The following is a 16,047-nucleotide window of genomic DNA, read 5'->3' on the forward strand; positions in this document are numbered from 1 at the left end:
TCCTTTTCAGCTTTATCTTGCAACTATCACAAGTGCACTTTCTTTATGCATCAGCTCTCCAAGGCTTACATTTTCACAACCATCAGTTAATCCCATGACCAAAAAGGAAAAGTTAATTTGAAAAACAATGGCTAACGATGGTGCCTGAGTGGCACTGCAAGATTTACACAGGAGTCCCGTCACTCTTACAAAACAGAGACTGGTTTTTCACAGATGAAGAAACCTGTCTCGATCACAGAGCAGGTTAAATCAGTACAGCTGGGATGCAAGCACGGGCTTATCTGACTCTCCCAGCACGGTAATGTCTTCCTCTAGAGAACAGAGCAAACGCTGCTGCTGATAAAGATATACGCTGCCCGCATCTGCAGATTCCAGCACGCATTAGCTCACAAAGGCCCTTCATAAACATCCCCTTAAAGCTACTCTGTGATGCTGCTAAAGCAAAGACTCGCAGTCAAATTTCACAGAGACACATACACTGGAGTGAAGTGGAGGTTTCTCCCCATCGGCACTACTGAGTTGGGACAGGACAGTTCCTCGCTGGGGAGCCTGTCCTGTGCACTGTGGCCTGCCGGAGCATCCTGGCCTCCGCCCACCCGATGCCGAAGCCGGCAGCACGCCTCCCCGTCACCCCAGAGCACTGCGGAGCTTAGCTGAGCGCCTGAGCCCACACCACGGGTTCGCCATCGTACTGGTACCAAGAAAGAGCTCTTCCAGAGCCTAGTTCGACGGAGACTGAAGGGTACCAAGCTACGGCTCCTTAAGAGAAAGCACCTGTGAGACGGGCTACAAGGTGCAGGGCTGAGAACAGGACCAGCTGTGCCTCACTGGCAGAATGCAAGCGCCAACCCTCAGCTTCTACACAGGGGTACGCGCAGCCCCCGTGTCTTCAACCTCTGTTCAAGCTTCCTAGACCCTCGCCCAAACGTGACTGCCCCGTTCTGGGCCCACATTTGCACACAGACCAAGAAACGGACACGATGCTGCCCAAAGCAGTAAAAGGAGGAACCACCACAGAAGACTAGCACCAACACTTCAGGTTTGTAAAGCCCTTGACCTGGATTGCCTATGTCATCCTTCAACATCTCTGACGACCATAAGGAGGCAGTGTTATCTGCCACTTTATGAAGGGGCTGCGGAAGGGAGCACTCAAATAACCTATCGGAGGTCAAGCCAGAGTCCTTGTTTTTTTTTTGTTTTGTTTTGTTTTGTTTTTAAGATTTTATTTATTGATTGGAGAGGGACAGGAGGAGAGGGAGGGACCGGGAGAGGGGCTGAGCGTCCAGACCATGACCTGAGCCACGCAGAAGCCCCCCAGTCCCTGTTCTTAACCACTGCCTACAGTGCCTCAGAGAACCCTGGGCTGTCCCCCGCCTGGTTCTAAATTCTCTATGTCTACTCCTGGAGGAGTTTCCACCTCCAGCCACATCAACTGCCCCACGGTGCTGGTACCTAGCAAGCCTGACCATCCCTCTGTGGAACGGCAAACACAAACCCACTCATCTATACTGCTGTCCAACCTACACTCGTCCACCTTGAGTAAAGAACATGCAGCACTCTGTTAAACGTCTGGCTGAAGCAGACCTGTCATCATGTGTGGCAATGCTGATGTACCTGTCCAGTAACTACCAAAAAAGAAATAAGGTCAGATGGAGATGAGTGATGCTGCACACCGGTCATCACCCCTCTTTCTAAATCGATCCCCATCCACCTTTCCAAAAATGTCATTTACAATTCTGCTAGATACTAACATAAGTCCTGAATATCGAGTTTCCAAGATTTACCATGTCCCCAGTTTTGAAAATCAAGCTGCCTGGCACACTTCCTCCTCTCCATGGTTTTCATAAGATTACCCCCAAGTGGTTTGATCATCACACCGGCATGTGCTTTCAACATCCTCAAGAACTCAAGTCACATAATGCAGCTAGGACGTAGAGAGGTTTAGGGAGGAGGCCACAGCATTCTTATTTTGCTTTAGGAAGTAGGTGGGTGTTCTGTGTCAAATAGATGGTGCCAGTCATGAGGTGGGGTGTGGGCAACACCCGGGTTTTGGCAGAGATGTTGGAGCTCATGGCAGTCTCTACGACGGTGACACTGTTCTCTTTCATTATGACCTCCCAAAAGCTGGCCCAGCAGATGGACCCTTGCGGTATCGGCTGCCCCTGGCGAGACACACGGAGACTTTCTCACCTTCATCCAGCAAGAAAAGTTCCAGCACCACAGAGTGTGCCGTCTATGACCTCACAGTTCTTAACAAAGAGGTTCAACACTAACTTAAGTGCCAATAAACAATTTTAAAGCATTTCGATATACGTAGCACAGAAGATCCCACTGGTGTGCACTCACAGTGCAACGCTGGACATCCGCGGCCCCAGCTGCTTGGTTCAATGATCAGGGAATGCCTGGGTTGTACTTTGTGAGTGAGGAGCAGGAATGAGATGCAAGTCTAGAACTAAAAGGGCTTCAGGGGAAAAAAAGAAGGAGGTCACCCCCAAGTCGACAACCGTTAGGCCGCCATGTGTGTTAACAGGCTCATCAAGAACAGGGCTCGCTTAGTTAATATTTGAAAACCATGAGCTCCCAGAGCAAATGCACTATTCCTTGAACTTTGATATCCTGGCATGAGGGCAATAAGGAGCTTTTAAAATTACCAAAATAATAATAATAATAATAATAATAATAATAATAATAATAATAATAATATAATAATAATAATAATGAATCTGCTTTAAATGAAGAAACTTCTCCGGATCACTTCATGCAGAAAAATTAACGCTGTTAGGAGTAATTGAAGCCACATGGGAAAAATAAAATCTCAAACGCTGTCTTCCAGTTTAATTATATAACCCTGCCAAAGCTGCCACTTCTACTATAAAATGAAGATAATAATACCCCCCTCTCTCAGTATTATTGTAGGAATTAAATGAGGTAGCGGGTGCAAAGCATCTGCCTGATAAAAGTGCATCCTTAAATGTTTGGCTCTGTCACAAGGATTAGATAAAACTTGAATCAAAATCTAATCATCAGTTTAGATCTTAGACATCCTAGAGATTTAACAGAGTATTTTCCCATTCTCACAGCCCGATGGGGGGATTTTCCCACTACCCCAGTGGATTTCAACACCACAGGCTGTTTCTCAAAAGAACGGGTGTCCCCAGTCCCTCCCATGCACACCGAGGCACTTCATGAGTTAAACTCAAAGCAGCAGAGCTGAACAAGCCTTCCAGCCTGGAAACAGCACTCCTAGGAGTTCAAAGAGTAACTCATTAAAAATTCTATCCGGTTATTTACTTAGTGCCTTTAGAAGGGATTTCTTTCTAGGCACGTTTCCTTCATAGACCTGAAAAGTCAGCTGCAAAGAAGTTCATGGTCTCTGTTAGAATCTTGCCTACTACTGCATTAGGCTCTCTCTCCGTAAAGGAGGAGTAAGACCGTTCACAGCGTGGTTCGCTTCGTGACTCCATAAGGCAGCTGCAATATTCCTCTTCCGGACTGATGCTGCTGGCGGCACAGCGTTGCTGGCAGTGGTGAAGCCTGTTGCCCTGTGCTGGTCCTTTTACCCAAACAGAACAATCCCAAGATTCCGCTTCTCCTGCCCCTACATCTCCCCCCCTCCTCCTGCAGAACCCTCCAAAACAGACCCCACCATACAAATCTCTACACCTCTGCAGACTAGTTTCCTACATGAAAAGGTTCTTGAGGAAGAGGCACAACTTCACATCTACGGAAATGGGTAGGAAATATCAGAAAGGGAGACAGAACATGGAAGACTCCTCTAACTCCGGGAAATGAACTAGGGGTGGTGGAAGGGGAGGTGGGCAGGGGGTGGTGGTGACTGGATGGCGGGCACTGAGGGGGACACTTGACGGGATGGGCACTGGGTGTAATTCTGTATGTTGGCAAATTGAACACCATTAAAAAATAAATTTATTATTTTTTTAAAAAGACTCATACCTGATCTACTTAAAAAAAAAAAAAAAAAAAAAGGAAAGGAAAGGTGACGGTGGTAAGAATGGACGCACCTGGGGCTCAGGTGTCCCGGGTTCTTACTCCGCTCCCTCCGGTGTAACTTCCGAGCCCGCGCATTCCCGTCGGGCGGTCACTTCCACGAAGCCCACGGGAGCCGTCAGAGGCCGGCACACGCGGGAGGCAGGGCCGCGGAGCGAGCACGCGGAGCACGTGCGCCCTTGTGGCCCAGCACCGGCTCCGGCGGCGGCTCCCGGCGGGGGGCGGCCTGCGGGGAGCGGGCGCCGCCCCTGGCTGGACACCCCGCGTACGTGCGATGCCACCCCTCCCTCCCTCCCTCCCTCCCTCCCTGCGGGTCTCGGGTGCCCTCCCGCGTGGAGAGCCTGTGCGGGCGCGGCCCCCGCCCCGGCACGACCCGCCGTCCCAGGAGGGCCCCGGGCGGCGGGCGCACCCCCGGCCCCGAGCGCGCAGCGCGCACACTTACGTCTCCGCTCCCCGCGGGCAGGTCGGCGCGGCTCCCTCGGCTCGGGCGGGCGGGGAGGAGGAGGGCGGAGGGCGGAGGGCGGCGGGGACACCCGCTCCCGCTCCCGGCCCCGCGCTCCCGGCTCCCGGCCCCGCGCTCTCCGCTCCGGGCTCTGGGCTCCGCGCTCCCGCACCCGCGCTCGGGGCCGCGGGCGGCAGGCGCGCCGGCTCGTACCCGGAGGCTCCGGCCGGAGGCCGCGGGTGTGGCCGGGCAGCCGAGGTTTTTGGAATGCAGGGTGTGGCCCTCTAACACAGCAAAAAAGAAATGAGTCAGCCCGTGGGATCCTAACCAATAAGCGTGTTCACTGTCGGCTAAGGCGGAACTTGCCTGTCTTGATTTATATCAGGCTTAGGAGCCCGGTACAGCCTTTAAAAGAGTTTTTCCCCCCCGAACTTCAGCCTTTAACAACTTCCAAGAACGCAGCAGAGGCTCTTTAAAAACTCTTTCAAAGCCAGAGTCAGTGGTCAGGACATGCTTGACCGGCGGGTGCAGGTGAGTGCTACTGCTGTAAGAAAGTCCGTGAGCGAGGCTGCGATTCTGGGTGCAGGAGCGCAGGCTTGGCACCGCCACACACGCGGGTCAGAGCTGGACACCGCGGCCGACACCGGGCAAGGCAACTCCGCAGCGAGGGCGTCCGATGAAACGCCCACCTGACACTTCCACTTCGTGGAACGGCTTCTACGGAGCATTTGGCACAGTGCTTGACATTCAGTGGGGCGCTCACACCATGCTGGGTTTGGCCCCTGTAAGATGGGTTCCATCTCCAAAACTATGGACAAACCAGCTATCACTTTTAAAAAATTTTTTTTTAATATTTTTATTTATTTTTTTTCAAGATTTTATTTATTGATTCATGATAGTCACACACACACAGAGAGAGAAAGAGAGGCAGAGACACAGGCAGAGGGAGAAGCAGGCAGGCCCCATGCAGGGAGCCCGACGTGGGATTCGATCCCGGGTCTCCAGGATCGCGCCCTGGGCCAAAGGCAGGCGCTAAACCGCTGCGCCACCCAGGGATCCCTAAAAATTATTTTCAATGTTAAAATATGCAAATAATTTTACAGCTGAAATAGTACTTTAGTGTCCTGTAGACTTTAAGCAGTTAAAGGAACTTTTGGTTTAGGGTTCTTGGATTTAATGTTATTATACAACAGGAACTTTACTATGAAAAAAAAAGGTTTAAAATTGAAGCAATTTCATTTATGCCACAGTAAACCAACTATTATTTTTTAATTTTTAAAAAGATTTTTATTTATTCATGAGAGAAAGGCAGAGACACAGGCAGAGGGAAACGACACTCACTGATACAGGACTTGATTCTAGGACCTCCAAGATCACGACCTGAGCCAAAGGCAGTTGCTCAACCACTGAGCAACCATGGCATCCCTAAACCAACTTTTAAAAAAGTAAGATTCTGCAAATCACTCTATCTGGGTTACTATAGAATAAAAACTATTTAAATTGTAGTATGTAAAGGAAACTATATGAGCGGGTGCAGGAGCGCGGAGCCCAGAGCAGAGAGCGCAAGGCTAGGGAGCCGGGAAACTTTATATGATAGAATAAACATTTTTATTGTAGAAAAAATATTTAAGGGAGTTTTAGGTTAACTGGGAATTGGCAAATCACAGAAGACTCCAGAACTACTGTGTCCTATGGACCAGTTAAGAAACGAATTGATGGGGCAGGGCAGCCTTGGAGGCTCAGCAGTTTAGCACCACCTTCAGCCCAGGGCATGATCCTGGACTCCCGCGATCCAGTCCCATGTCGGGTTCCCTGCATGGAGCCTGCTTCTCCCTCTGCCTCTGCCTCTCTCTCTCTCTCTCTCTGTGTGTGTCTCTCATGAATAAATAAATAAAAAATCTTAAAAAAAAAAAAAGAAGTTGATGGCTAATAGGAGTAGAGTGTTTTAACAGAGGAAGTTTTTTTTTTTTTTTTTTTTAAAGTAACAAATTAAACCTTCTAACTTTGGAGAAAATCTCCTGAGTTTAACTTCCTCATATTTTTTTTAGAACCGGTCACTCATTCCATAAGCCAAAATTTCTCCAAAATACTCACTGGCCAAAGATAAAATCTAAAGTGAGAGCAAAGGCCCTTCCTAAAATGGGGTTTTCTCCAAACCAGCATGGAAAGAACAGAGCACCAGGACTCAGGAGCTCCAGCCCTCATCCCAGCTGTGCCCATAAGAGACCAGGAATGCGGTGCGAGGTAAACCGGTTCATCTCTCTCAAGAGTTCCAAAAGTTCTTCCACCTGAAGGACCAACTTGTGGTCCAAACAGGCAGGCACAAGATAAGCCTATTACCTCAAAATTTTCCTAGCAACAGGCATCAGTGGGCCCATAGTCTAGATGATAAGGTTGAAAATCTCTCTTGACTCTCACATAAAGGTAATCTCATTGTCCTAGATGCTTTGAGTTAAATTCTGGAGTCATCTGAGCACACACACTCTCTCTTTCATTCACTATCAACCGGTATGATGACAGCCTCCTAGTCATCTCCCGTTATTTGTACCATTCTTCCCATTCCGGGTTCAGGTATTCATCCCCCCGTGCCAGGTCACCGAGGCTGAGTGTCCCCGACTGCTGTTCCAGCTGCCAAGTCCCCCTCTCTACTCCCAAAGCAGCATCACCCTCACATGATACATGCAAAAGTCCAGTGTGCCACCATGTCAGAAACCTTCCCTCTATCAGTTGAACAGCTATGGTTTTATAGTAGAGATCCAAAAGAAAACATCCGCTTTTTGGGCAACTTTCCTCAAACATTCATGCAAATTAATATGTATTTTTAAGAACGGTGATTTTCTGTTTACAAAAATACTATAAGCAGTTAACACTGGCCAAACTGATGATATGTTGGCTGTTACACCAAGAATAGCAGCTCTTTTATATGGGAAGGTTGTATATATATAAAACTGTTGTGTATTTGAGCAACTGAGTAAACTTATCACCTGCAATCTGAAAAATGCAATTGTATGTGTGTAGATATATACAGATACACTGAGATACACTAAAGAGGAAGGGAAAGGCAGCTGTCCAGAAAAGAGAGAGAGAATTTAGTTTGTTTCTAATGCCTAGGATCCAGGCAGGCTTAAAATTCACAGAGTGGGTGCTCTGTCCAGGAAGAAGAGCTTCATAAATATGTCTACCTACAATCCTAACACTCAAAGCACTTGAAAGTTGTTTACAATAATCCTTATGCTCCCAAAGCAAGGACAGAGTTGCCAATGTTGCCAAAACGTCCTTACAGATGTCTTTTTTGCCTAAAGTACAAAACTATCAGTAGTACAGGCTATCGTTGTACAGTTCAAAAAAGTGACGATCAGCCCACCCGCCCAATGCCATGTTGCTCAGTCATTCAAAAGCTGGCCTTCACCTTTCCAACCCCCATCTTCCATCTTAGGAACCCTCCATCAAATAACCCAACTGATCTACCTGCTGTCCCCCTAAGGCAGTGGGCACAGCACTACCTTCCTGTGGAGGCCCACACCACACCCCCTGGCAGTAGGTAGACCTTCTCTCACTCTTCATACTAGTCATGACCTTCCAGACCCTTCCTTTTCCTAGAACCCTCCCCACTGGCTCAAGCCTTGGAGAACTTTCCTTTCCTCAAATGCCTACAGACCTTATTTTTTATACCTCCATCTCAAAACTGATTTACAGAACCTTAGCATTGCTCTTTGATTCAAGATCTCTCCCTGACCTTTCTCTCTGGCCAGATGATACAAGTCCCTCTGAGGATGAGGTTGTGCTTTGTATCCCCAGCACACGGCAGATTCTGAATACACAGTCATGTTGATGTGACTGATGCTCCAGTTCTACAACAGCCATGAAGGAGAAGGGAAAACGTTTCTCCTAACTGCTGACACATCAGGAATAAGCAGATATTATAGCTGTCCAAGCCAGTTGGCAGGCAGAACTCAAGCGGCAGATGCGTTTCTTTGCTCTCTCTGACATGTTCCAACAATACCGAATGCTACAACTGAGAGCACAAATTGGTACTTCCTAAAAGGAAGTAGGGTTTACGAAAGAGTGTCATCACATAAAATCTCAGTTTCTCCAACACAAAGCCACTGAAGAAAACAAAAGGATTCAGTCATATTATCTTCCCTTACTAGTAAGGAACACACACACACACACATTGGGTCATCTTGCCAAAGTGCCAATCTGTCCGTCAAGATAAACGTCTCTCTCAACATACATGGTATAGCCACGAGCATCTACCTGCTTACCTACTAATGCTCCTAATTATAAACAGTAGCAAAAGGCAGTCTTCAATACAACTTATAACTACTAGAACCATCATATGTATATGTTTGTTTATATGGTTTAAAATCAAACATTATAGATGCCTATATTAGCACAAAGTCCTATCAAGAATCATTATCTCTCTTACTTTTTAAAAAAGGTTTTATTTTAATCACCCGGCGCTCATCACAACAGGTGCCCATTACCTGTTTCATGTCCCCCCCCTCCCCTCCAGTGACCATCAGTGTGTTTTAAGAGTCATTATTTCTCATTCTCTCTCTCTCTCTCTCTCTCACACACACACACACACACACACGCACACACACAGTCACTGGTATCCTTTGATTAGTGCTAATTAATATATTTCTGCTTTTATGAGATAGGCATAAACACTACCATTGTTCTCAAAAAGCTATGTCATAAATCAACTGTCCTACTATGTAATTATATTTATGATAATTGTCATGACAAAGACACAACTTCTTAAACATTCCAAGTCTAAACAAATGAATTAGTCACCTTTTTCTAACTTGCCGGTAACAGAAATGGCACTTGAAGCATCGCCAGTAAAAGCAAGGAGGGCACATGATGTAATGAGCACTGGGTGTTATATAAGGCTGATGAATCACTGACCTCTACCTCTGAAGCTAATAATACACTATATGTTGATTGAATTTAAATTAGAAAATAAATAATTAAAAATTAAAAAAATAAAAGGTGGAATGTGTTGACTTAAGTAACCCAGCAATAGGAGAGTCATAAGGGTAGCTGGGCTTTAGGATCAACTCAAAATAAACTCCACCAGGACCAGATGGTTTCATTCTTCCTTTCTGAAATCTGTCTTCTTCCGCTTAAATCCCGGCTCTGTCAGTAAAAGGGACTATACTATAGTTATAATTTTAAAGATTCTCGGAAAAAACTTACACAGGTCCCACTTGGGGCCATGCGCCCACCCGGTGGGTCAAGGTCCTCTGTTTGGCAGGTCTACAATAAAACTACCTGGTTAGATTTGCAAGAAGAGCAGTAATTTCTCCAGAAGGTGAGCGGACTTCCTAGAAGTAGAAAAAAGGACTCATGTGCCCCCAAAAAACCTACCGCCTATCAAGCAATTCCATTTTATGTCCAAGCAAAAGGTTATCTAAATAGTCAGCCCTCAACCTGGTAATAAATTACATTCTAAAAGTTCACTCCTAAGTATGAAGTCAATGAACTTATGTGGCATTTGAAATGCATTTCACTACAGACAAAACATAGACAGTAGCTTCTCTGGCCAGTCTTTAGAAGCCTATTTAACTTATGATTGATCTCAAGTATAATGTTAATAATATTTCTAATATTGTACTCAAACCTCATTCTTAACACTGTCCCTATAGGAAAATATATTTGAAATTGCACCTAAAACAAGAAAAAAAATTGCTCAATGTAATTCATTTACTGAGGATCTAGTCACGATAGTGCCTTCCGCTGTACACACATTATTTCCCGTTTAATATGTACACAACACAGCAAGGCAGGTGTTCGCAGCAGTACTGAGCCCACTGTTAACTAGGAGTCATGAAGGTTCTGAGCCCAAGGTCAACTGTCAAGGTGAGTCAGAGCCAGCTTCAAAACTATGGATGTTTAACCCCAAACCTGGGGTTTTAATGTCTGATCCCCACAGCTGCCAAACAGGCCTGGGCTTACAGCTCAGAGTACGGATGGCTAATGTTTCAGACTCTGTGTAAACACTGAGGTTTTCCTGCAAAAAAGAGAAGGGACAAGTGGCCAGTCACTGTCAATAACCAGACATTAACTTTCTATATTCTCCCCAACAGAGGATACTTCTCTGTGGTAGAACAAAAGAAAATATTTCTCTGGGTGAGCCCTAAACTATATCGATGCCTATGTTGATAGGAAGACCCTCTGAAAATTAAAGGTCAATAAATAGTGTCTTCAAAATAAAATTATTTTGCTCTGTTGAAGAAAGAGAGCACTATTTATTAAAACACCCATCTAAGGTGTTTTACAAGAAAATTAAAATCGTAAAACTGACATGACTCAGTTTTTTTTTTTTTTTAAGATTTTGTTTATTTGTTTATTCATGAGAGACACAGAGAGAGGCAGAGGGAGAAGCAGCCTCCCTGCGGGGACCCCGATGCAGGACTCAATCCCAGGACCCTGGGATCTTGACCTGAGCCCAAGGGCCTATGCTCAACCACTGAGCCACCCAGGTGCCCCTGACAGGACTCAATGCTGCCAATATAAACACAATGGATGCATTTAACAGCATGTACTGTTTTACACTTAAAAAAAAAACTTTTTGGTTATATAGTATTTCATACGTAAAGAGAATTTATTTAACGTATCTGTCAGGAAAAATAATATTAAAATCAACAATCATGAACCCACCACCCAACCTTAAGACCAGACCACTATGGACACACAGTGGCAGTTCTCTGAGTATTCCTTCCTCTGTCTGGGGCTGTAACCCTTTTTTTCTGTGCATATTGGACAAAAAAGTTTGAAGGCTCTTGGTTCAAGATGGGACTTGAATAATAAATTAGTCATGTGCCTTTTGAAATGCAAGTGGAGAAGGGATCAGAAGCAGCGAGAAAGGAAATAGCTGAATGACTGGGAAACTACATCGTGCATTGTCTTAGCCCAGAAACTACTAGTTAGACTACTTAATTCTTGGAGCTTTTGGTGTCATGCCATGGTCCAAAGCCAGGGTGAGTCACTGGGAGCATGAAATCAAGTTAGATCCCCTGAACACCTGTCCGATTATTAGACACAGGATCTGAAATATGACAGGACAACTCCAACAAGTTATTCCAAATTGAGGCAAGGTATTACTAAGCCCATGCAGAGTCTTCTCTCATCAGACACCACAAAGAGAAAATGCAAAGGAATGCTCTAACAACAGCAACCTCTACTTCATACAGCACAGAGAAAAGAACCAATAACTTCGGCGGCACAGTGGGGAGAGAATCAACAAAAATGGTCAATAATTTACTGAATGTTTAATTTTGTTGTAATAACATGTTAAGCAACTTATACTCCAAGGAAAAAATTTAAGATATGTCGTCTGTGAAGTTAAATGGTTTATGATACATATCAAGAGAAATGACATACACCAATGTAGTGGATGAGTTGCTACAAAACGTTTCACTAAAAATGCAAGTTGGGAATAAGGAAGTCTAGTGTTGAGTACAAACTAGTTTGTGCTCCGGCTGCGGGGGAGGGAAGGGGAGGCGGGGGAGATGAGCTTGAGTGATGGGAGAGGAATGCCACTGCAAGGGCATCATAAGGGTGGCACCCATCAGGGGGCTCACCTCCCTGAGCACAGCCCACCAGTGACCATGTGACACTGGGCTCTGGACCCAACCACGTGCCCTGTTCACAGCCACTGAATACATGGCACCCAGTCACGCCATGCTCCCAGGGTCCTGAGGCTGGGCAGGGGCTTGGATTATTTAAAACCTCTAGACATCCAGACCTTGACCTGGAACATGTTCTGCAAGTGTTTGAGGAAACAAAATAAAGGGGGGTGTCTGGGTGGCTCAGCCAGTGAAGCATCTGCCTTCAGCTCAGGTCATGATGTCAGGGTCCTGGGATTGAGTCCCATATTGGGCTCCCTGCTCAGCAGGGTGTCTGCGTCTCCCTCTGCCCCTGCCCTTCCCCACTGTTTGTGTGCTCTCTCACTCTGTCTCATTCTTTCAAATAAATAAATAAACAAACAAACGAAGGGGCAACTCAGTCAACCCTACACACCTAGTTAAACGCCTTATTTGAAGTGATAACGTGTGAAGAAGGTTCACCTCTCCAATGCAGGAGAAGGACAGCAGGACAGCGGGCCTCTATGGGTTTAGGCTAAGTCACACTGCAGTCAGTATCAAAGAGTGCCAACATTCTGGAGGCCAACATGAGAGAAAGGTCTTACTATTCCTGGCTCCTGTTTGGTTTCATGGAGGTGAGCTGTGTCCTCTTCACAGGGACCAAAGGAGAAGGAACACCCCAAGTGGGACACACTGGTCCCATGGCAGGGACAAGGGAGACATGGTGGACCCAGGCCACACCTCGTTAAAGCTTCTACCAGGAAATGGCACGTGTCATCGCTATTCACATTGTTTTGGCCAAAAACAGGTCCTATGGCCAAGAAAGCCACGGGGGCCAACCCTCAGTGGGGTGGGAAAGTGTAATCTATGGGACACCTGGGTGGCTTAGTGGTTAAGCACATCTGCCTTCAGCTCAGGGTGTGATCCTGGAGTCCTGGGATCAAGTCCCACATTGGGCTCCCTGCATGGAGCCTGCTTCTCTCTTTGCCTGTGTGTCTCTGCCTCTCTCATGATAAATAAATAAAATCTTAAAAAAAAAAAAAAAAAAAGGAAAGTGTAATCCTCCCACAGGGTGGGCAGGGACAAGTGATTTGACAACAATGTCACCTACCACAAAGGGAAAGGGAACAGAAAATGGCTGAGGAAGTGTTTTCTTCTCTTCAGTGACAATGAAAGAGACCATTGTGGGCTAGAAAGCAGTCCCTCCCTGTCACCTTTCAAGTCTAACTGTGGCCTCACAACCCTCCCAGGGAAGTCCCCAGACCTACCCAGGGCCCTACCAGCCCCTCCCTCCAACTGCAAGCCCGGTGTCACTTCCTCAAAGCCAGCCTTGGAGGCCTCTGTTTCACCTACAGAGTGGAGACAATCCTGTACTCTCCTGAGAAAGTTTAGGGGAAATTAGGGAAGGCGATGCATTTCAAACACACAAGCACATGAAAGCAAGTAAGCATAAGGTAGTATTATTTTAAATTATGATACTTGTATCCTAATCCATATTTTTCCCAAATTGTCTTTAAATTTTATTCAGTTTGTTAAGAAGTGTATAAAATACATGAATTAATGTCATTTCCTTTACTTTTCAAAACCACAGGCCCCTCTAATCTTACAATTTTTTCTATATATACATACTCTTCCCGACTTCCATTAATTGTTCACTCCCTAATTTGTTGGTTTCTTAAGGCTCTCAGGAAGTTTTAGAAGGTAGAACCATTAATTATCTATTACCCATAATGAATAATTATTACCTATAACATTTAATTAATCACTTCTCCTCAGATAAGGTAAGTTAAGGAAAACCGAAGATTCTCAGAATCTTTGTATGAGGCAGGCTATGGACTCCCACATGGCTCCCAACTGAGAATGAATAAGGGCTGGGCCCGGCAGGCCCCATCTCCCACCGACAGCCCCAGCTAGCGGGCCTTCCCTCGTGGCCTGCTGCTCAACTGCACCTCCCGCCTTTCCCCAGAGTGAGAGCTTCCCTTCCTGCCTCTACCTCTTTGCTCACTCACAGTCTGTCTTCCTGCTGGAATGTTCCCGAAGGCACCGCCCTGACTCTGTTCAGAGATCTGCCCACGGAGCGGGGCAGGTGTGCCACAATGCATGCCCAGAGATGTTCACCACAGTGAGCTTTACAAAGAGGAGGAGGAGCGGGGAACCACCAAAATGCCCGCTCCTGGGGATCCGGTTAAACAATACGGGCCACGTAACACAGGAACCGCTGCCAAACAGGATGTATTTATCAACATGGTATGGTTTAGGTACACAGTCAACCAAATTAGGTGTCAAATGATATTTACCACAAAAGATCCATTTTAGAAGAAAAAAATGCATGTCAACCCTTCCAGGCTTAGGAAGAGGATACAGAAAGAAACAGAAAAAATGAAAAAATAAAAAAAATAAAGTCAATAATGGTATCTGTAGGTAGATGATATTGATGAATTTTCAATTCTTAATAACTTTCACATTTTTAAAATTCCTTCCAATTGTTAACCTTTATGATTTTTAAAATAGGTATTTGAATTAAAAAGCACAGTCACTAAATACCCACCGCACCTGTCATGTGCTGCTGCAAGTCTCCTTGACCTCATCACTCCCACCACACAAGGCACTTCTCTCTCCGACTGATTTCCAAAACACTCACTGCATCTCCTATGACATCGACCACATCACGACCTGCGACTCCCAAGTACAGAGCACACTTCGGAGTGCGCTGATCGACCACCGTGCCAGGCTGCAACCTCCCCACACCCAAGGCCACACCTGCGAGCTCTCCAGTCAAACTCGCATCCATATTGGGGATGCCCAGAAATAGCATCAGGTCCTTCCTGGGAGAGAAATCATAAATCAGAATATTTTATGTGTGGTGAGGCTCCTCGGCTGGTTATTTCTCCCAAGTCTGCTTTCACAGCGACCCAAGACACCCTTATTCATCTTGATTGAAACACAGGTCAATATTTCTTAATCCAGGGGCAAGTGTCTCAGGTTTCCATCCATCAGCTTCAGCATGAAAGGGGCAAGAATTGCTTTTGCAATAATCTAAGTCCGTTCTTGACTCAGAAGGAGCTATAAATATCTATTGTTTCAGGAGGAAATAAGGGAAATAAATGTTTTAAGATTATGTAAGTCCGTTTCAGGGAACTGACACAAACGAATGTTTTGAAATACCCAAGACTTTTTTTTAAGGTTCAGTAAAGAATGTGTTCTGAGAGCGAGGTGGGTGAGATTTAGAATAAAAACCACCACCACAATCTTAGCTGTTACTGAGCGATTTCAGGCTCCCATTGTCCCTTGGAAAGGGCAAGCTAGCGGGCTGGGGGAGCACGGGCTACCTGCTCCAGGGTCCCTGGTACCTTCCATCCCCCTCCCGAAGACCTGCATCAAGCCAGTGTGAACCTGACACCGTCCTGTTTTGTTTCTCTCTCTCTGGAAACAATGTACTTTCATGAAAACTTCATTTCTGAACAAAAGCAAAGCTACGAGCCATCGCTGGTGAGGAGGAAGCCTGGCTGCTGGTCCCTGCAGTGTCACTACCTGACGAGGTGTAGGTTCCAGGGAGCACAGCAAAGGCACAGAACAAACTGGAAAGGGAGTGGACAGCCTGCCTGTGTGCAGCCACTGTCACTGCACAGCCCGGAGAGGCGAGGGTGCCGGGGCAGTGCCACCGCGAGGTCAACAAGCCTCAGGCAACGGGTTTCCATTCTAAATTGGTCTCAGGACTTATCTTCAGCTCCAGAAGCCATGTGAGCTTAGCAACTTGAGGGTTCGAGCACAGATTCAAGAGCAAACCTTGCTTTCACCAGTCAAGCCAAACTCTTACCACCAGGGCTAGGACAGGTAATTGAAGAATTGTGGCCTCCAACTGTCTTCCCATCGGGAAACCTACGGCCTGGCCGTCCTACCAGTCCACTGGGGCAGACTGTGAGCAGTGGTTCAGCACAGCCATCATTCAAAGTTAAACTATATAAACACACAATTAAAATAAATTAGACTAACACAAAGATA

General features: G+C 46.2%; 1 protein-coding gene across 23 annotated transcripts in view; it reads right to left on the reverse strand.

Annotated features, from left to right (window-relative positions):
* SGMS1 (sphingomyelin synthase 1) overlaps window positions 1–16,047 on the reverse strand; it is a 245,826-nt gene that overhangs the window by 87,985 nt on the left and 141,794 nt on the right. Inside the window, exon 1 of one of the 23 annotated variants that reach the window (XM_072723566.1) lies at window positions 4,451–4,675. The exons of 20 other annotated variants lie outside the window; for them this stretch is intronic. The gene's annotated coding sequence lies outside the window, so the exon portion shown is untranslated. Of the gene's footprint in view, window positions 1–4,022; window positions 4,207–4,450; window positions 4,676–16,047 lie in introns of those variants that run through there. 2 more of the 23 variants (XM_072723575.1, XM_072723568.1) reach the window with 2 other exon arrangements.

Source organism: Vulpes vulpes, chromosome 10, assembly GCF_048418805.1.
Source record: "Vulpes vulpes isolate BD-2025 chromosome 10, VulVul3, whole genome shotgun sequence".
Lineage (NCBI taxonomy): Eukaryota > Metazoa > Chordata > Mammalia > Carnivora > Canidae > Vulpes > Vulpes vulpes.